The sequence below is a fragment of the Colossoma macropomum genome, unplaced genomic scaffold (assembly GCF_904425465.1).
Source record: "Colossoma macropomum unplaced genomic scaffold, Colossoma_macropomum, whole genome shotgun sequence".
Taxonomy (NCBI): Eukaryota; Metazoa; Chordata; class Actinopteri; order Characiformes; family Serrasalmidae; genus Colossoma; species Colossoma macropomum.
Genome location: NW_023494795.1, coordinates 8,635,045 through 8,657,123, shown reverse-complemented (window position 1 = coordinate 8,657,123; position 22,079 = coordinate 8,635,045). Strand labels below are relative to the sequence as shown.

Genomic DNA, 22,079 nt, shown 5'->3' with positions numbered 1-22,079 from the left:
CTACTCATTTCACCATTAACATTTGGTTGGAAACAAATGGGTTAAACCCCTGAACTGCTCAATGGAAAATGATCCAATCAGGAATTTTTTAACTGTATGTTATCAAGGCCGATACTGCTAAGCTGTCCCATTGGTTAGGCCTTAAGGAGCTGAACTAAAGGCCCAATGTGTCAGAATAAGTGCCAACATAAGTTTATTTTGTGAGGAAAAACTTCACTCTAGGCCTTCTAGAAGTCTTGGATATGTCACTGACTATGAATACTATTAGTAGTCTAACCAAAAAGTCAGTTGTTAGAAACAGAAAACAGCCACAATCACTCTTTCCAATGTTTTTTACTGAAAGAGTCAGTGTTAAGCTGCAATGTATGGGGTAAAATATATACTAATGTCAGTTACAAGCTTCAAATAAAACATAGAATGTCTTTTACAAGTTGCAAATGTCTGTGTTTTAGTCAGGAACAGCCAAATGTTCACGTGCACCAGCATTAGCTTAGCGCTAACATACTATTAGAATCCTGTTGAGAGAAATTAGCATCATTTACTGTTTTTTTTTTCACATTTTGGGCCCGGACTGAAGGCCTAGCACTCATAGTCATGGTTCTGAACTGATTTTTATCCATATTAGCAGACAAAATTATGCCAACTCTGCTTCTAATTACTTAATTTGGCTAGTTTTCAGTGAATCCATTGCTGACCCAGTTTGTATAACCTCCATAGAAAAGCATTGCTAATAGAATGGGATGCTTTGGAGATGCTTTGGAGAAGCCACACATGAGCCTAAGCTTACATTTGCAATGCCAAGCGTCGGCTAGAGTGGTATAAAGCCCCTCAATAGCAACAAATGATAATAGCAACACTTGGACTTTGAACTCTGACTTTACATCTACAAGGTGGGCCAACAAGGTACGTGTGTCTAATAGAGTGGACAGTGAGTGGACACAGTGTTTAAAAACTCCAGCAGTACTGCTGTGTCTGATCCGCTTGTACCAGCACAACGCACACTGACACACCACCACCACATCAGTGTTACTGCAGTGCTGAGAACGATCCACCACCCAAATAGTACCTGCTCTGTGGTGGTCCTGACTATTGAAGAACAGGATGAAGGTGGGATAACAAATTATGCATGGAAACAGATGGACTACAGTCTGTAGTTGTACACTCTTAAGGGTTCTTTAGTAAAGAAAATGGCTCTATATAGAACCATGATCACTCAAAGAACCCTTTGCATGATTAAGGGGTTCTTTGCATCATGAGAGGGTTCAGATTGATGGAGAATGTGCTGTGGATTGTTCAGTGGAGAACCATTTTGTTCCAGCACCCAAAAAGGTTTGTGTACTGTTACGGTGTCAAGCTTGCAACAGTAGGAGAACCCTATTTGGGTGCTATATAGAACCATTTCCACAAAGGTTCTATATAGCACCGTCATAGCACATCCATGCATGTTCTCCATCAATCTGAAGAGCGCTTGCATGATGCAAAGAACCCAATAATCATGCAAAGGATTCTTTGAGTTTTAGTTAGTCACTGACCTTGTTGCCTTTTGTCAGTCAGTGGACCACAGTCAGCCACAGTTTCCATGTTCCATAAGCACACTTTGGGTTTTGATTGATTGATTGATTGATCGATCGATCGATTGATTGGAAGCAGCAAGTTTTGCTCCAACACTTTTGCAGTTGTGGTGCCACTCCTGAGTGCTCTTGTGACTAAATGCACCCAAATCTTCACAGCAATGTTCCAAGATCTACACTCTTAGAGAAGATTGTTCTTCAAAGGTTCTTTAGTAAAAAGAATGGTTCTATTTAGAACTGTTACTTACATGCCAAAACGGTTCTTGGTGCTACATAGAACCATTTTCAAAAAGTTTCTATAGACAACCATACACAACTCATTCTTCATCAGTCTGAAGAACCAGTTCACCATGCAAAGAAGCATTTAAGCATATAGAACTCATATTCTAAATAGAACCATTGTTTTTACTAAGGAACCCATCTATTGTAGCTGTGTACATCAGCCCATATTGCTCTGGTGCAAAACTAAGGAAGCAAACTTTAGACACCAAATCTGTCTTCGCTGATTGACTGTATTTGGGCTAAAGGGCAAAATTAGATTTGTGTCTAAACTCTAAACTCTGACTAACTGAGCAGAGCTAATGCTTACATTTTGTGAAACACCCTTGTAAGCCCACGCATGTGTGTGTGTGTAGGTGTGCACGCTCACACCTGTTTGATTCCAAGGGAACCGCTTGTACTACAGGTAACCCGAGCTGGCTGAGTTGAAGCAGGTTGACTGTGTTGTGAATGGCGGTTAGCGCTCTGCGCCTCTGGGGGTTTTCTGCGCTCATTGACGTAATCACGGTCTCTGGCTCCCAAACCCATGCTGGCAGGCCTCGGCATCCGCCGCTGCCTTTTGCGTCTTCGGGCCTTTGCCGGGGCCTGCCTCCCCTCTCTCTTGGCACGCCGTTGTTTTGTTGCGACCGCAATGTCAATTAATCTCCCCACCAAATGAGTCATCGGCGGCTGAAGCATGACTCCGTGACCGACGGGGATGCGTTTGCCTTGTTTCAGGAGGAGGGGGGTTTGGCTGTTTTGATTTGACGCCGAGCCTGAGTGTTATGAGTCAACTCTTTCGGCAGCTACAGGATTTGACATGTGCTGTATGAGTTGTCGAGGCACTGCTGTGTGAAGGAGAGCAGCGAGCCGCAAGATATGCAAGCAAATTTACAAACGCCACCTAGAAATACAGCAGTGTGAAAACGACCATCGAGAATACAAGTTGGGTTTTTTTTTGCAGCCGATATTTCTGGGGACATTAGATATGAGATAATTCATTTGCATAAGGATGGGGGAAGTCAAAGCAAAATAAGGGGAAAAAACTGGAGTTTGAAAATTAGTAAAAGCTGCAGAGAAAATGGGTCTCCTAGCAACCACCTGCAAGTCCAACCAACAGAACTGTCCCCATCAGATAAGCAGTACTTTCATTTTGGAAAGGGAGGAAACCATCAAGCTCCACTCTTCAGATCTGGAAAGACAACTCACCGCTATGAGTCTGAAAAGATGTGTAGCTGTCAAGAAGCCGTAGCAAATCAAAGAAAGAAGCTGCTGGTGTTCTCAGACCACCCCAGAATCCAGACCTCAACATTATTGAACATGTTTGGGATTACTTGGAGAAGCAGAAAATGCAACTAACTTCTATGACTGAATTTTGGAGGAGTGGAAAAGTTTCACCTGCAGATTTCTTTGCAAAACTAAAAGCAAGTCTTCTGAAAAGAAGTTTCAAGTTACGTCCACTTCCTGGGATTTCTGACACTTTCTGACGTTGTGGTCTATAAAAACGGACAAAAGAACTTGGCTCAGTTAAACACAATATTAGCAGCAATCTAGGAAGCTTTGTCCAAGTATCAGCTACAGAAAATGCAACCACCTTCTAAGACATAGAGTGAAGAGGAAAACTGAACTTTTCCTTTAAAACTTTTAGCTAGCCTAATGAAATCTGAGTGCATACCCTTTAGAAAGAAATCTATAAATAATGTTTTCTTCTTCGGAGAGAATATGCATCATGCCTGATCCAAGATTCTTAGAAAGCAGCTGGGAAGTGTGAGAGAAACCTTGAAATTTCTCTTTCAGGAATTCCTATGATATGAAGATGGAAATGTATAATGATTTCCCAGCCTTGAATTTTGCATTTTACCTCAATGTGGTGGAGGGAGCAAAGTGTAGAAAACGCTAAAAATGATGACGAGGCTCACTTACACCATGCTCAAGTCTCTACATGTCCACTCACCCTGGGACCTCCAGCCGGAGGGACGCAGTTTCCCCTTCTTTTCTTTCTCTCCTGCTATATACTGCTGCGTCCTCTTTCGTAATTAGCTGCATAAATGCACTAACATATCACTGCTGTCGGAACAAAACCTTGTATCTTCATTTTTGTGTGTAAATTTCATGAAGAATTGACCAAAAGAAACAACCCTAAATTGCTTGACTTACATTAAAAGTAAAGTATGTTTTTTCCTTTTCCTATAAAGTTACCATTTTGGAGATGCGAGATTTTGTTCCGACATCAGCGATATAATATTATGGAATATTATTTCTACATAATATATTTATCCACTGCTTATGCCTTTAGCTGTGCATAATAATTATGTACAGTCGTGTGCACACATTTTGATTAAATTACATATTCTGTTGATTTTCTTAGTGAATGTAAATGTATTGTTTTAGTTCTGCCCAATTTAATGCACAATCACTGTTTATTTGCTGAGTTTTAAATGTTGGAGAAAAATGGCCTGTGCAAAAGTTATAGCACTTTTAATGTCTTCTGTTTTATTTTTTTCAAGATGTTTAAATGAGTAGAAATTATGCACAAAATTTTGGAGACATTTGTGTGTCTATTTTCACACTTTATAATTCAAACTTTATTTGACCAGGAGCACAAAACTTTTGCATATGACTGTAACTTTGCTTCACACCCTAATGCATCTTTTATATTCTTAGATTATTTGTTATATTCAATGCTATTTTTTTCAATCAATCAATCAATCAATCAAATAATCAGTCTACCTTTATTTAGACTTGGAGTACATTGAGGGAGACCCTCATTTATAATGTAGCCAAGCCAACTCAGAAAACTGGGGTTGAAAAATTGGATTAGTAAAAACATATTAAATGCTAAAAAAAAATCAATAATAACAATAATAGTACATTTAATATTAAGAAAAGTCAAAAATCAATAAGCCATTAAAATTGCAACAATTTAGTAACGTAATAAATAACAGATCAAATAAGCATAAAACAAAGGAATAAAAGATGTTAAACAATAATCTGGCAATAATGGAACAATAAAAAAGTAAAATATTAAAAAATAAATTATTAAAAAATAAAAAGAACAATACAAAAATGTATTTTAGGTATGATAATAACTTCTACAGTGAGGACTGTTCACCAAAGGGATTTTCTACATGTTTTGTTCAGTATTTCTAAAATAATACGCACAAGATATTAACCTTCAGCTCTGATCTCCACTTCTGAAATATGACAAATTCTAAATATTAACTGTGTTATAATTTTAGATTTGTTCTATGAATTCTTTGAATGCTGTGAAGTTAGTGAAGGACTAATGTGTTAGATTTTTTTTTAATCTGCAACCAACTATAAAAACATGGATTCCAAACTTTTGAACACTCATGAACATACTGTCATATGCAAAAGTTTTGGCACCCTCGGGCACATGTCCTGCGTTGTTGATTTTCTGAGTCAAAATAAGTGAAGACGTCCTCCACAGAGAACACGCGTCTGCACAAAAACCTGTATCAATAATCATGTTTAAATAGTTTTAATGACACCGTTTGAAGGTGAGACACACAGGCATGTTGTAACACGTGAATAAGCATTAAATAACATTTTAAACATGGTCCTTTTTGATGCTTTAATGAACAGCATGTGGTCAGTGCTTTTTTCTCGTTTTTCGGTCATGCAGTGGAGATGAATGTGTTTGTGTTGTGCAATTTGTACAGGAGGTCGGCTGGCCAGTGAAGTCCAGCATGTGCTGCAAGTGTGGAAGTGCATCTGTCTCTGTCTGTCTGAGCGTTCTCAATTCTCAATTCTTTCCTTCCTTTATTCTTCTCTATCACTCTCTCTCTCTCTCTCTCTCTCTCTCTCTCTTTCTCTGTCTGTCTGAGCCTCAGACGCAGTGCATGCTGTTTGCATTAACTCTAATTACACTTCCTGACTCAAAGCGTGTGTGTTTGTCCAGCACGGTGGGCGGGAAAATAAAACTGCCACACACACACCATTGCCTCCCCTACCACTTAAACACACACACACTGGGCTTTACACACATTTCACAATATAGTGTACTGTGGTTTTGGCACCACTGTACGATACATTTTGAATACTAATGTAAAAAAGAAACCCTGACATTAATTTTACTTTTCATTTTGGTCAAAGCAAAACAAATTGAAGCGTAATAAACACAAATGAGTCACTTTACTAAAAACTAATACTTTTAAATGCATAAGTAAATCAAAAGTAAATAGAACTGAGGTTCCAGTTGTGCATTTGGATAAATCTTTTAATAAAGGAGAAAAAAATGCTCTACACTTTAAAACTACAGTGCATCACCAGAGTCAACAGAGCAGCAGGTTTAATAGAGCAGTGGAAACTGTTCCATCTTCTATCAGTACATCTGATATCATATGTACAGATATATTGTAGTGTGTGTGTGTGTGTGTGTGCAAAAGTATTTGGCACCTCAGAAACTTTTTAAAACATTCATTTTCGCAGTAAGTGTATGTTTGTTTAGAAAAACAAATAGATTCAGAACATTAGAACAGAAGTAGCTATTTAAACCTTAAAACTATAGATAATATATAAATACATAATATGAATATATAAATATAAATAATCAAGTATCTTAAAATACCAGCTTTTTAAAAACAATATCATACTACTTTTTGCAGCAATGTTTCTGTGATTTATAGCATTTTATTATTGTTTACTGTAAATATGTATATATATATATATATATATATATATATATATATATATATATATATATATATATACATTTCTCCCTCTGCTCTCTCTTTTTTTCTCTCTCTCTCTCTCACATGTATGAATCTGTTTTTTCTTCAGTCTGGCTGGGCCACTTGAGAGAATGAGGGAATGCCCCAGAGGAGAGGTCACCGAGTACAGGGTGCAGAAAGACCACTTCAACTGTTCAGCTATGTGTGTGTGTGGGTAGGTGTGGCTGGGTAAAGGTGTGTGTCTGTGGTGTTGATCCTCCTGAGTGATCGGTGCTCATGTACACTAATCCATAAGAAGGTAATGATAGAAGAATTTCTGTGTGGAAAACAAACAGAGAGGCATGAATGGGACCTGTCGCTCTCACAGCCGTAATCAGCCTGGTTTAAACACAGCTTCTCTACTGAGTTCACACTGTCACTGACACGACCTCAGTTAATATTCCCCTTTCAAAGGAGAAGCTTCCTTCTAAATGCTGTGCAGTCTAAGACTAGGCTTAATCCAAATTTGGGAAAACTGTGTGCAAATGTTTGTAGACACCTGCCCATACAATGTTTCTTCTGATATTCAGGGCATTAATAGAGAATTTGTTTCCCCTTTGCTGCAGTAACAGCCTCTACTGTTCTGGGCAAACTACACTAGATGTTGGAACATTGCTGTGAGTATTTGATTGCGTTCAGCCACAAGAGCATTAGTGAGGTGTTGGATGATTACTTCTGGATCACAAATGCCAACTCATCCCAAAGGTATGAATTGGGCTTCACCACTCCACCTTAAGCTCATGTGCGACTGCTGTAGAGAGTTTCTATTGGTCAGTTCTTTTCTTTGGAGATTATACAAGCTATGTGAGAAGTGGTGTCTGGATACCTTTGGATATAATGGACATATATGTACACATTTGAATGTGATTGTAGTTGAAATTCAGTTCATACAGTGGAATATGAAGCATAAACAACTTTGCACTCCAAATCATGTTCTCCACACTAACAGAATGAGCCCCATATCGTTGGTTCTTCATTGTTCCTGCTCTGGGACTATAATCTGATTCTGTGAGATGAATTGCTTGTTATACTTCCATCCCTCGTTGACAGCGAGAGGACACTCAGACTCTCGTGCAGAAGCGAACACAGTCCCGTGTGATGGTTCCCGATTGTGTGCAGACTCCTCTGGGGGAGAGTTCTCCACTCCAAACGAAGCTCTCCCCCTCGGAGCTGCTGTAGTGTGTGGGCTGCTGCAGAACAAAGCGAGTCTGTGCTCAGTGAGTGCACTGTGTTCAGAGCTTTACCTCTTCTGTAATGTTGTTTGTTTTTCACTGCTGTGAAAAACACAATATGTTTATATAAACTTTAATATTAATATCTTCTATGAATAAACAGCCTAATTATTGTGAGGTATTAATAGGAATCATTTGATAAACACTGTTATTATCAACTGTCATTACAACATGTCATTATCACTCATTCTTGTTGTTGTTGATCGTTAAGAAATAATTATAATATAGTAAGAATGAGAACAATAATACAAAGACAATCTTTTTTAATAACTAATCATCTTAAGTAAACATTGTCAGAAGAATTGTTATTATTATTATTAATAATAATAATAATAATAATAATAACAATAAATTATAAATAATAATAATAACTATTATTATTAGTAGTAGTGGTAGTAATATTGTTATTGTGATTAGTAATAATAATAATACTTCAAATAATTAGTTATAATTATTACATATACACTCTTAAATAGGTGGTCCGTTAATGGTTCTTTAGTAAAGAAATTGGTTCTGTAAAGAACCATAAACATTAAAAAAAAACAAAAAAACACTTAGCATCAGCAAAGTGTTCTTCAGAATGTGCTGTAGATGGTTCTGTATTGAACCTTATTTGAAAAGAGTTCTATATATCACCCAAAAGGGTTCTTCTCTTGTTACAATGTCAAGCTTGTAACAATAGAAGAACCCTTTTGGGTACTATATAGAACCCTCTTCAAAAAGGTTCTGTATAGAACCATCTACAGCACATTCTAAATCATTCTGAAGAACCATTTCGTGATGCAAAGAACCCTTTAATCATGCAGAACATTCATGTTCATGGTTCTTTATAGAACCATTTTGTTTACTAAAGAACCATTAGAGAACGTTAGTCTTTTTAAAGAGAGTTATTAATAATTATTTTTGTTATTACATAGTAACTACAGTAGTTTTATAGTATAATGAAGTATTGTATGGTTTGTATTGTATTATATGTATATATATATATTATATATATATATATATATATATATATTATATATGGCTAATTCGTCTAGTGCTATCATCATAATTATGTAACTATTGTTTATATATATATATATATATATATATATATATATATATATATATATATATATATATATAATAATTGTGATTATTGCTGATTATAGTAAGTAACGTCAGCTCTGCAGCGCTACGCTGATTCTCGAACCTCGTTTGCGCGCGTTGTGGCCCGCCCCCCGGCTGCCTCGCTGTAGTGAACTCCTCGCGCCGATTATAGAACCGCTGCGCGCTCTCCATTCTCGATTCACCAACGACGTCTACGCGCGCGCACCGTCCGTTTTGTTTATTTATTTATTTATTTATTTTCTTTATTTATTTGGTTGGCTGGTTGGCGCAGGCGCCCGCGCGCCGCTTTGTGTGAATGAGGGCAGGGGGAGGTGACGTCACTCGCGAATGTCAACAACCCTGGCTGAGAGAGAGAGAGAGAGAGAGAGAGAGAGAGAGAGAGAGAGAGGAGAGAGAGAGAGAGGGGAGGCGTTGCACTTCAGTACCAAACACAGGAGAGACGGAGAGCTTGCACGCTGCACGGGATCACCGCCGCGCGCGCGCACACGTACACACGCACACACACACTCGCTCACTCACACATACACAGGCGCGCGCGCGCACGCTCACACATCAACAGAAGAGAGATATACACACGCGCGCGCATGCACCCTGAAGGAGGAGAGAGAAAATTAAAGAAGTCCTGAACTTCGCGCTCGGAGAGAGAGAGAGGGAGAGAGAGACAGAGAGAGAGAGAGAGTGAGTCTGCAGGCTTTGATCTTCCTGCGCGGAGGCTTTAGAGGAGTCTGCGAGGAAGTCATCATGTGAGAGACACTGATTTCTGTGTGAGAGCGCGAGCGGACAGAGCGGGCTGGATTACGAGGGACGTAAACAGAGGAGAGTTTTCTGAAGGTACGTGCTGTTTCTGCGCTCTTTCCGCGTGCACTGCACTTTCAGCGTGGAGCTCGAGTGGAGCCTCCTGAGCGCGAACGCAGAAATGCAGTTAGGAACTCGGGGCTCGTGCAGGAGGAGGAGGAGGTGCTGGTGGTCTGTGTGTGTGTGTGGGGGGGGGTTAAAGCTCTGAGGGAACCTTTTCTTCTTCTTGTATTTTCTAATGCATTGCACTGACCACTGACCAAACACCGTGCACGTGAACGGCGCGCGCGCACTGGGACGTGGCCGCATCCTGTTGTGCTGTGCAGCGATACAGAGAGCGGCTGGCTGTTTTCGCAAAAGGAGTTGGATGCGTTGCCATCCCGGAGGAGGAGGAGGAGGAGGAGGAAGGGTGGAGGGTTTTTGTGTGTGTGTGTGTGTGTGTGTGTGTGTGTGTGTGTGTGTGTGTGTGTGTGTGTTTTGGAGAGGGGGGAGGTGGGGGGCTCAGGCATGGCTCTTGTTTTCGCGGAGGGAACAGAAGCTGTCACTCGCGGAAGCCCTGAAGCCTTGACCGACCCGAGGGGGCACAAACAGAGCCCTGTGGTCCACTTTCTGCAGTGCCTTCAGACAGATATGTTAACGTAGATTATCAAAGATAGGTGTTCTAGAGTGCACGTGACATTAAAGTGGACGCTTATTAAGTCTGTTAGTAGCAGCAGTATGAGTATTATTATCATTATCGTTATTATTATTATTATTACTGCTGCTGCTGTTATTGTTATTCTCCTACACACCTAACAAAGATCCTACTTTAATGGTTCTTCAGCAAAGGCAATGGTTTTGTTTTGAACTATGAGTTCTATATAGAACCATTTGCATGCTTAAATAGTGAACTGGTTCTTCAAACTGATGAGGAACGTGTTGTGTGTGGTGCTGTATAGAACCATATTCACAAATTTTCTTTATAGAACCATATGTGTTTTATATAGTTCTATATAGAATGTGTTGCATATGGATCAATATAGAACCTTTTAGAAAATGGTTCTGTATAGCACTGATCTCAAGCTTGTAACAGCTGTAGAACCCTTTTTGGTGCTGTACAGAACCATTTTCAAAAAGGTGCTATAGTGCTGTATACAGTTCTATATAGAACCCCCTGAGCACCAATATCAAGCTTGTAACAATCAAAGAACCATTTTTGGTGCTCTACAGAAACATTTTCAAAAAGGTTCTTTATAGAACCATATGTGTCGTTTATGGTTCTATATAGAACCTTTTTGACAATGGTTCCATATAGCACCAAGCCCAAGCTTGTAACAATTAATGAACACTTTTTGGTGCTGTACAGAACCATTTTCAAAAAGGTGCTATACAGAACCATATATGTTGTATATGGTTCTATACAGTGTTGCATATGAATCAGTAAAGAACTTTGGTGCTGTATAGAACCATTTTCAAAAAGATTGTAAATAGAACCATTTTTCTGTATATGATTCTACATAGAACATGTATATGGATAGATACAGAACCTTTTTGGGAATGGTTCTAGATGTCACCAATCTCAAGCAAGTAACAACTGAAGAACGCTTTTTGGTGCTGTGTAGAACCATTTTCAAGAAGGTTGTAAATAGAACGAAATGTGTTGTATATGGTTCTATAGAGAACCTTTTTGAAAGTGGCTCTATACAGCACCGATCTCAAGTTTGTAACAATACATTCTCCATCAGTCTGAAGAACCATTTCACCCTGCAAAGAACCCTCTAAGCATGCAAATGGCTCTATACAGAACTCATGGTTCTATATAGAACCACTGCCTTTACTAAAGAACCAGCCTTTTTAAGACTGTTATTAGTATTGTTGCTATTGTTGCTGCTGCTATCATCACTGTTATCCTCAGTGTTGATTAGTGCTGGCCTTATTGTACACATGGAGAACAGTCTGTCACTGTGTTTTGTGTAAGTGCATCCCGGTCCAGGCAGCCTGCTGCTGTGGGAATGTGCTTATCCTGCTGCAGCAGAAAAGCAGCTCTCTGCCTGGCTTTGTTCTGCCGTGCACAGTGCTCTCCAACCCGGAGCCACCGCATTACAATCCCCCCCTCCCCATTAATCCACACAAATATCAGCAGAAATATCTGCTGTGTAAGGGGGGCTGCAGCAGCTCTGTTGCCCGAGGGCGCCATTTAAAGCAGCAGAGACCCCTTTTTCTCCTCGGTCCATCTGTCGGAATGTGACACAAATAACAAAAAGCTCTCCTGCGATGAGCTGAACGTAGAGGAAAAAAATCACATGTGATTGATGACCGGTGATCAGATTAGGCGTGTGATTAGCCGGAGCTGTGTGGGAGTCAGCGTGGACTCGCTTGTAAACAAGTGCACCGAGCAGCTTAAAGGGGAACTCCACTGATTTCTCCAAAGGTCTGTATGAGTAGACTGTAAAAATGTGAACAAAGTCATGTTGAGTGGTTTGATGTAAAATGCTTTGTTCTAGAGAAACTTGTAGAGTCGGAATCGTTCACAGTGGTGGTGATAGGAACCGGACATCCGAAGAATTGACCTCCTCTAAAACCTCCCTCAGAGAAGGTTATTACATAAAAATGTGTACACATTTGTCTGACACATTGTTTTATGATAGTTTTGGCTCAAAATGTATTTTAACTCATTTGTTTTCATCCATTCACAGTGGAGGGGTATATGCAGGGCGCTGTAAGGCAAAATAGTCCCCAAAATAAAGTTGTGTTTTTCATGAACTCATGTAGGTTCACTGGTGGTTTTGGATAGTAAATAAAATGGCTATATTTGTCTTGTAGACGTTGAGGCAGCTGGTTCCAGTCACCACTGTAAAGAAATCTGAGTTGGCAGGTTTGTCCACAATGAACCCTTTCACATCAAACCACTCAGAATGACTCAGTTTACATCGCAAGGACTGAATTATTCAGAAATTTTGAAAACATTGGTGGAATCCCCCTTTAAGTCTTCCTACTGTAGCGAACGTCGCGAAAAATGAGCTCAAACCTCATTTTATTTCGCCAGAATGAATCAAACCTGCGCTACGCCGCTTTGTTTGTGCTGCCTGCAGTGGTAAACAGTGAGCTCGCTCGTTATGAATGACTTGGCTTTGTCTTCAGCTGAGAGAATGAATGTAGCATTAGCCTCCGCTAGCCCTTATTTTACACACACGCTGCCGAGAGCTACAACAACATCTGCTGTGCTGATACAGTGCTCGCTAGCGCTGCTCTCGTCACGACTTGATCCGATTATCAGCTCGCGTTTGTGGGTTAAACGTTTCTCCGGGAGCCGTTGGTGTTGTTCGAAATTCGGTTCCCATCCAAAATTGTGCACCCCCAATGCGGTGATGCAGCATTTTACGCCGCGTTATTTTTCCCCCAACACCACCCGTATTCCGGAGAAGCCCCGCCCCTCCGTACGTAGGGATTGGCTAATAGTTCGTACACAGCGTTCCTGGTTGGCGGGTGATCTCCCGCCTCGCGGGATAGTATTGGCTAGGAATGAATACTCACAAAGCAGCCCGCCAGTCATAGCGCAGGAGGCGGGGCTTGTCGGAAAACGGGTGGGGGGAAATAAGACAACGCGTTCCAGCCTGCATTCCTTTGTCTGCCTGGCGCAGAAAGACAGAACTCAACCGCCGTTATTTTTGTTTTTTTGAAAATGTATAAGCATGAACAGATAAGGGCATTTAAAATAAGCTAATAAGAATTATATTATTATATTTTAATTATAAATGATAAAAAAAAAATTATTTGTTTTTAATGTTCATGTCATTTAAGTTTTTTTGCATGTTATGATGCACTTTATCTATCTATCTATCTATCTATCTATCTATCTATCTATCTATCTATCTATCGAGCCTATGGAATATATCTATATATAATATACTGTATTTTGGAATTAAGCAATATATATATATATATATATATATATATATATATATATATATATATATATATATGTATTGCTTACATTAAAAGTAAAGCATGTTTTTCCTTCTCCTGTAAAGTTACGATTTTGGAGACGCTGGTTTTGTTCAGACAGCAGCGATTTACAACATTTAGTCATTTAAGTTAATAAACATAAATAAACAAATACGGCAAAGAGAACAAGCTTAACGCATACTTGTGTCCATCTGTCCGTCCATCAGTCTGGCTCCTTCTTTCATTTTAGCATGATCATTTCACAAATACACCTTTGAAACTGATCTATTAAGGACAAAAATAATGCTATTTTAATACGTCAGTGCTGTCGTATGTGCGTTCCCCTGGCGAAGAGCTGATATTTGTACACCCTTTATAATGAATGAGTGAGCAAAGGAGAAGCGGTGGTGTGAGTTCCACGTCACACGACTCAGTGCTGGAGGCTTATCTTTTGTTAGATCTCCACGTTTGCACAAGCTGGAGCATCGTTTTAGAAGACATTTTTCTTTGCATTGTACCATGTGCCATAGTTAAGTGCACTACAGTGCAGCTGCGAATGCTGAAGGCATAATTTCTGTCCCGTCCTGCTTGTTTGAATAAGCCCACCAGTGCGCTCTCAGAACACAAGCCCAGGGTATGAAAACATGTTCCCATAGCCGTCCCACGTCAGCACAAAGGCATGTTTGACTGAGCTCCAGATTTTGACAGAGGGAGAGGGGGAGCGGAGTGTGTGCGCTGGAGCTCCTGAAGTTCAGACAGGGCTTTTGTTGTTGCTCCCTTACGTCGTGTTGGGATGACACTCATGCCCATTGGCATCATCAGTCACCACTCGGGACCAGACGCTATTATCACCAGCCAGGACCAGCTGTGTGTGCAGCAGTTTGTTTTTATTCAGCAACAGGACACAAGGTCATTTATAGTCTTAATTACATATTAATATATAATTAATTACATATTAATTATATATTAATTACATATTAATTATTCACACATATGTAATTAATGTATATTGAATATGTAATTATAGATAATTATGTCTCACATATACATTTCTATAGGTACCTATGCATAATCAAAAGAAATGTCCCAAAATTACTTAGAAAAAATTCTGGTTCCATTGACTTACATAAAAAGTAAGGTATGTTTTTTCCTTTCCCTGTAAAGTTACCATTTTGGAGATACAAGGTTTTGTTCCGACAGCAGCAACATACATATTCTTCCTTTGTTAAGGATATGATGCATATAATATAATATACAATAAAAATACAAAATTATTAAACTATGCCTTAAAAGTGAAATATATGTCAGATCAGTCTTGGAAATCCTGTTGGAGCGAGAGGTGAAGATTGTGTTGTGTGTATGGCCCTCTCTCTCTCTCTGTCTCTCTCTCTTTCTCTCCCTTAATGCCTATCAGAGGCTCATCCCCCACTCATTAGTGTCTAATTGCGTGAAAGGATCAGTCTCAGACTTACTTACAAACAAGTCCCAGTTAAACACAGCTCACTGGAGTTACAGCGTGTATGTGTTTGTGTGTGTGTGTGTGAGAGAGAGAGAGAGAGAGAGAGAGAGAGCAAAACAGAGGCACAGTGCATTGTTAGGATAGTCTCCAGTCTTAATTTTTATATGTGAAATTTAGCAAATAAACAAGTAATTTTGCATTAAATTGTACAGACGTGTGTCGATGACGTGCACTTATTTTCTCCTCTTAGTTACTTCTCTAAAAAAATAAATAAATAATAAATGGCTGCTTGCTAATTGCATTTTAGAGCAAAATCTGCCAATTCCAATCTTGCTGTGCATGCCTTCTTTAACGAGTAATTGAGTACGGATGCTAACAGTACTAAAAATAAGCCGCTGACAGTCCTCGCTAAGAGGAAGCAAAGCCGTCAGTCTTACAGAAGCAAAAATGTACTTAGTTTTTTAGGTGAGCAGTATCTCCTTATCTTCTGTTTTATTGGCCAGTCTTTGGTCTCTTATGTGTTATGGAACAAAACTGTCGGAACAAAACCTCGTATCTCCAAAATGGTAACTTTACAGGAGAAGGAAAAAACTTGCTTTACTTTTAATGTAAGTCAGTGGAACCAGAATTTTTCCAAGTCATTTTGGGTCGTTTCTTTTTGCCCATTGGTCATGAAATTTGCACACAATACAAAAGACAACAGGCATTTTCCAATTCTGTCAAAAACTGAAAAACGATAAAAATTGGAGATAAAAGGTTTTGTTCCGACAGCAGCCATAAGGACAACAATGCTGTGATCGCTGGCTTCCAAAAGAGCGTTAGTTCTTGGATATTAAAACAAACACTTGTTCATCTACCTTTTTGTCAATGGATGGATGTTTTGCTCATTCTTTTCTTTTTTTTTAGAATTGAAACATGCGTTTGCATGGACAGGTGTGTGTGTGTGGATCTGTTGCTTGCACACAGTGCAGCTGCCGTTTTGATACGCTGAGCTCTCTCGCTTTCTGTACCTATTAGGAGTTCAAAAGTGCATTGAGGCATCAATTTTCCAACATTTTAAAACTATTAAACAAAGTATGTGCTCATATTGAATACCATGCAAGATGCAATGCAAAAACAAAGCTTAGTTTATTGTTCGTCATCATATTCTACAATCCAGTAATGTGTGAAAAGTTTACCCAGTCACATTCATGCAGTCAGTCTTTTGCAGATGATTCAAAAATAAAAAAAGAATCAAATCGAACTGAATTGTTCAGTTCTGTCCTAAAGAATCATTATCAAATTGAATCGTTACACCAATATGCGAGTTCAGTGCCGATATCAGATCTTTTTTTCATACATACCTGCAGATATCGATGCATAAACATTTATAAAATGTAGACTTTGGGACTAAATCCACTAGAGTTAACGTTAAGGAAAGTACCCAGTAGTAGCCCAACATCACTTAAGCGTTCTGCTATTCCAGACTACAATAAATACATCATCAAATATCAGTTTGAAGTAGTGGTCAAATCTAAGCATCGACCTCATATCATTATTTTAAGTTATTGTCTGCTGGTACTGATATGATTCTGACATCATCGTGCATCCCTAGCCGCAAGGCAAAAGATTTACACCCTGACGGATCTGTGTAGATGCCTTTAAAGTTTACAGTTCTAGTGCTAATGTAGGCTGTTAACGCGTTCTGATTAACAGCACTCAATATTTTCACACTCCAAGTGTTTAGCTTCCAAGCTAAACCAGCTTCTTGGAGCAGAGACTACATAACCATTGCTGTTGATACATAAGTTGGCTCTTACAGTCAATTAGCACGTTTCATTTCCACTTTCCAAAATTCAGAACTGTCGATGCAGTGGAATTTAGAAAGAAAACAGCATTTAGAGGTTTGCAAGTGAGGAAAACTTGAGTTTAAATATCCTCTGTACCTATTGAAATAGAGCATTTTTCCAAATTCCTGCCTAATTCAGTCATTAAAATGTAAACAGAGTTGTTCAGAGTGGTTTGATATGACCACATACGTCAACAAGAAGAGACCCTACAGGCCTAGAATTCTCAAGCGGCATCTCTGAGCATTGCTCTTTAAACAAGGCGCAATGAAGGGTTCTTTGAGTGATACTGTAGTAGAACCACTTTTGGTGAAAAGGAGATGTGTTAGTTTGAAGAACCTCTGAAAGGTTTAAATTGAAATTCCACCACTTTTTCTGCAGAAGTCAACTGCTGAGATGTAAACAAAGTCGCTCAGAGTGGCACCAACTCTGATTTCTTTACAGTGGTGGTGATAGGAACCAGAGGTCACAATGTCTACAAGCCATTTTATTTGCTTTCCGAAATGACCAGTGAACCTACAGGCTTGACGATGGTAAAATTGTGGTAAATCTAAAAAAAAGAAAGCTTTCTTTGGGTGCTGTTTTGCCATGCTATGTACCTCATGAATGGTTTTAAAATATACATTTTGTGCCAAAAGCTTTAAGATGGGTAGCTTTTTAAGGGTGTTAAAGTCTTCAGACGTCTGGTTCCTATCACCACCAACACGACGTGAACAAGTCTGGCTAAGATTATCTGCAATGGCGCATTTCACATCAAGGCACTCTGAATGACTTTGTTTATGTATTAATCTTAATGATATACCTATACAGAAATTTTGAAAATATCAAAAAGAAATGTTGGTGGAATTTCCATGCAAGTGCTGTTAGCCGCTAAGTACAGTACAGTTCACAAGAATGTTCATTTTTTTTCCAATTAAAGTCAGAATACGTACTTAAGCATTGTTTCTTGCAGCTAAATGCAAGACATGAGAATATTGTAGAGTAAGAATTTCATTTTAATTGGCTTAAATTACAGCTTGTAAGAATGTCATTAGGTGGAATTAAAGTGCGGTTAGTGCCAGTGTTATTTTGATCAGATAACACAAAAGCACAGTTAGTCAGTTTTCTATTTCGGGTTATATTCTGTATTTGTGAGTGTGTGTGTGGGGGTGGGCTTAGTCACCGGGTTATTTTTGGGAGTGTGTTGGTGCTGCAGGTTGTTTCTGCCTCACACCTAACCAGGTTCTCACTTCTTCAGCAGAGTGTGTGTAGTCCTTTACCACAAAGTGTCCAACAACAGCCCAGTGTGTGCGTATGTGAGTGTGTCCAGAGGCTAAATGTAGCACAAATGTAGCACACATGCTACTCAACCTAAAAAGAGTAAGAACCACACACTCATTCAGCTTCTTGCACTCTACTCGTTGTTGCTCTCTCAGCTTTGGGGCTTTTGTCCATAGCAAATTACATTAGCAAGCTGCCTGGACAGTCATGCTGGAGTAATTTGGGAGTAGCGTTCTCTGTGGTACTGGGGTAGTGTGGCAGGATGTACTGTACTGTGTTGAACTATACTGTACTGTATTGCAGTATGCTGTGTGGTACTATGATGTACGGTGCTATACTATACAGTACTCATAGTCTTGGCCTTGTCTTGGTCTTAGCCATCGGTCCCGAGATCTATTACTATTTAAACACTTAGATTCATTTATATTTGTAATAGATATTTTATTCTGATTGTTTTGCAGAAAAAAACACTGTTTACATTTTTGCCATGTTTATTTATTCCTAACATCAAACCAAACAGAAAAAAGTCAGAAGTGCAGACTCAAAAGTGTTTATAGAGAATGTAAGTTCAATTCCGACGTAATTCATTATAATAACTATGCAATTCATATGTAACTACATCATTTAATTTAAACAGCATAGCAAAATGACTCTAGAATTGTCCCAGTTGTCCTAGAATTGTCCCATAGGGTTACAGCTCACTTTTAAACAAACTCTACCATACTGCAGTATGTTGTGTGATACTGTAGAGATGGAAGGAATGATCGACTATGTATCGGTATTGGACGATTTTCAGACAAAATATGCAAACTTTTCTCTAACTTAGCCGATCCTGAGAGCTGATCAGTGACGTAAAACGAGACATATTTCACCTCAGGTGCCAGAATGTAACTGCTATACCATTTAAGGTGGAGTGGGAAAACTCAAACAAGAATCTGGCGAATAGGAAGCCAACTTCAGCCTCGTCATATCTATTTCACTAGCGAAAAACATTTTTCCTGAAGTCTATTACATATTTGGCTTCTGTTACACTGTAAACTCGCTGTTTGAACCTGTAGAGTTGAAAAGATTAAAAAGGGACTGAAAAGGGAAGAGTTGCTCTGTTTCTGCTGGACAGGTGGCTAATATTAACTTATCTTTGCTGTTTCATAGAATCTGTAGGTCAGTATTGTTATGTTTCCGTTGGCGAATCACTTCTGCCTTTAAATGTGGCATTCAGCCCCACCCTTGATCGGTATTGACTTCTAGCCGATCGCGCTGAAAGGTGATCGGTGAATGATATCAGCCACAAAAACACTGATCAGTCCTTCTCTAGTGTGCTGTGCTGTGGTCTAACGTACTACACTGTGTGGAAATATAGTATACTGTGCTGTATTATGCTGTACCATAGTATACTGTGTGGAACTACAGTGTACTGTGCTTTATTTAATGTACTCAAGTACACTGCGTGGTACTATAGTATACCATACTGTAATATATTGTGCTGTACTGTAGTATACTATGTGGTACCATAGTGTACTCTGTTGTATTATACTTTGTGGTACTACAGTGTACTTTACTATACTGTATGGTACTGTGTGATTCTGTACCATACTATAGTATACTGTGTAGTTCTAAAGTGTACCATGCAGTACTATATTGTAATGTACTATAGAATACTATGTGGTAATGTAGTGTATGTGGTACTCTACTGTACTGTAGTATACGTTGTAGTACTATAATGTACTACACTGTGCTGTATAATCAGCCTAAAGTATCAATGCACAACAGCCCTGAAACCAAGCTGAACCGAGCAAGCATTACATTACACACACAGTACAGTTCATAAGGAAATCTTTGGGGGAAGCAGGGGTGTCACTGGCCCGTGTTGGTACAAATGAGTCATATGCAGCTTGGCTTGTTGATATTGAGTTTAGTCTAAATATAACCTACACACTGCACTGCTCAGACTACTGAAGCACACAGTCTCTCATACACACACTGACAGGAAACAAATTGACGGTGTTGCACATTCAGCAGAGCACTTATTAAAAATCCAACCTAATGGAGTCAGAAGCGCTGAGGATCTGGTGAAACTTGCATCAATTATTGAGTGCAACGGGTGTAAAATGCATCAGTGCATCTGAAGGTGGTGATACAACTGCATCTGTCTGGAATGTTAGAACTGATTCTAATCAGTTGTATAATAATAATAATATTTGCTGTCTGTTGTCCACTATTGTGTAAATAGTTCCTCGTCACATTTGTTCCTTCAGTCTGTTTTTAAACTCAGTTGAACCCAGTTGATTTGTTTCATGGTGCATTGGATCATTTCTTAACAAATCAAAATGTTTAGGGATTCAGAGATTTGCACCCCTGTAATACCAAATGTGGGTAGTGTAGTCTAAATCAATACTCAATTAAAGGTAAAATAATGGCTCATGTAAAAATTAAAATGTGTCTTTCCCAAAAACAACTGGAGCAGAAGTACAAAAAAGCTACTTAAGAGCTGAGCGACTTCTACAACTGCAGTGGAACTTTTAGTAAATCTTAGCATCTTGGCATCTTAGCTTCTATCAGCATAGAAACTGAAGCATATTGGATTCTGTCCTTCTCTTTTTGGTTTTTTTTTGGTCTAAAATAAAAAGCTAAAGACCCAAAGTGAGAGATGTGACTAATCTCAAAGCAGTAGCGATGTTATAACCGATAAACACAATGAAATTAAACACAAAAAAAGCAATTAGTAAGTAAAAAATATGAATGGCTAAAATGTAACTGAATAAAAAGTAGATTCCTTTACTCGCTAAGATACTTGAGTGGTAGAAGAAACGTCTTGAATCCAGACTTGAGTACTGCGCAGAGGTGTAGTCAAGTCTGGCCTTGTCTTGGTCTTAGCCATCGGTCCCGAGATCAATTACTATTTAAACACTTAGATTCATTTGTGTTTTCTTTCTTTTGACTGTTACCAATGAGCACTCGCTCATCCTCAAGCAACTCAGTACCAAATCTTTGTGTCTGTTTATGTTTTAATCCATTTGGATGGTAAAAAAAGATATTTTATTCTGATTGTTTTGCAGAAAAAAAAAACACTGTTTACATTTTTGCCATGTTTATTAATCCCTAACATCAAACCAAACAGAAAAAAAGTCAGAAGTGCAGACTCAAAAGTGTTTATAGAGAATGTAAGTTAAATTCCGATGTAATTCATTATAATAACTATGTAATTCATATGTAACTACTTCATTTAATTTAAACAGCATAGCAAAATGACTCTTGAATTGTCCCAGTTGTCCTAGAATTGTCCCATAAGGGTTACAGCTCACTTTTAAACAAACACACCAAATGATTTGTTTGATAAGGACTTTTTGGGGGTCTTGATCTCATTTGATCTCGGCCTTGGCTTTGTCTTGACTAGTTGTAGTATTGGACTTGACTACAGCCCTACCTTGTACTGAAAAAGAGTTAATTCAACTTGACTCAGAGGTATAAAATCTAAAAAATAAATAAAATGTATATCAACATAGTTTTATCTATTAGTTGGCATAATTGTGCTGGGGTAAAAAATTTTATTCATTATTCAGAAATGATACACGTATTTGAATCAAGTAAAACTGTAAGATTTCATGATGCGCTGAATCATTTTCTAAAGAATCGTCAGTTAAATTTTTTGTGAGGTCGTAGATTTACACCCGTTTATCACTGTCTGAACAATGCCCACCTGCCTGGTTCAGCCAGTGGGGGATTTTTACAGGTGTAAGCTTTTTTTTCTGTTAGTTTTTTGCCTGCGTCACATGGACTGCTCTGTCAAGGCTTATCCCAGGTGAACATACCACAGCTATGCAGTCAGTGTCTCCGTCAACTTCACGTTTGCCAGAGAAATTGTTTTAAGCACTTGAGCTCGGAAAAAAAAGGGAACAAAAAATTCCACGTAT

General features: G+C 38.8%; 1 protein-coding gene across 1 annotated transcript in view; it reads left to right on the top strand.

Moving 5' to 3' along the window:
- Nucleotides 1–9,513: 9,513 nt before the first annotated feature.
- bach2b (BTB and CNC homology 1, basic leucine zipper transcription factor 2b) overlaps nucleotides 9,514–22,079 on the top strand; it is a 153,293-nt gene continuing 140,727 nt past the window's right edge. The window contains exon 1 of the mRNA XM_036581366.1: nucleotides 9,514–9,735. The gene's annotated coding sequence lies outside the window, so the exon portion shown is untranslated. The remainder of the gene's footprint in view (nucleotides 9,736–22,079) is intronic.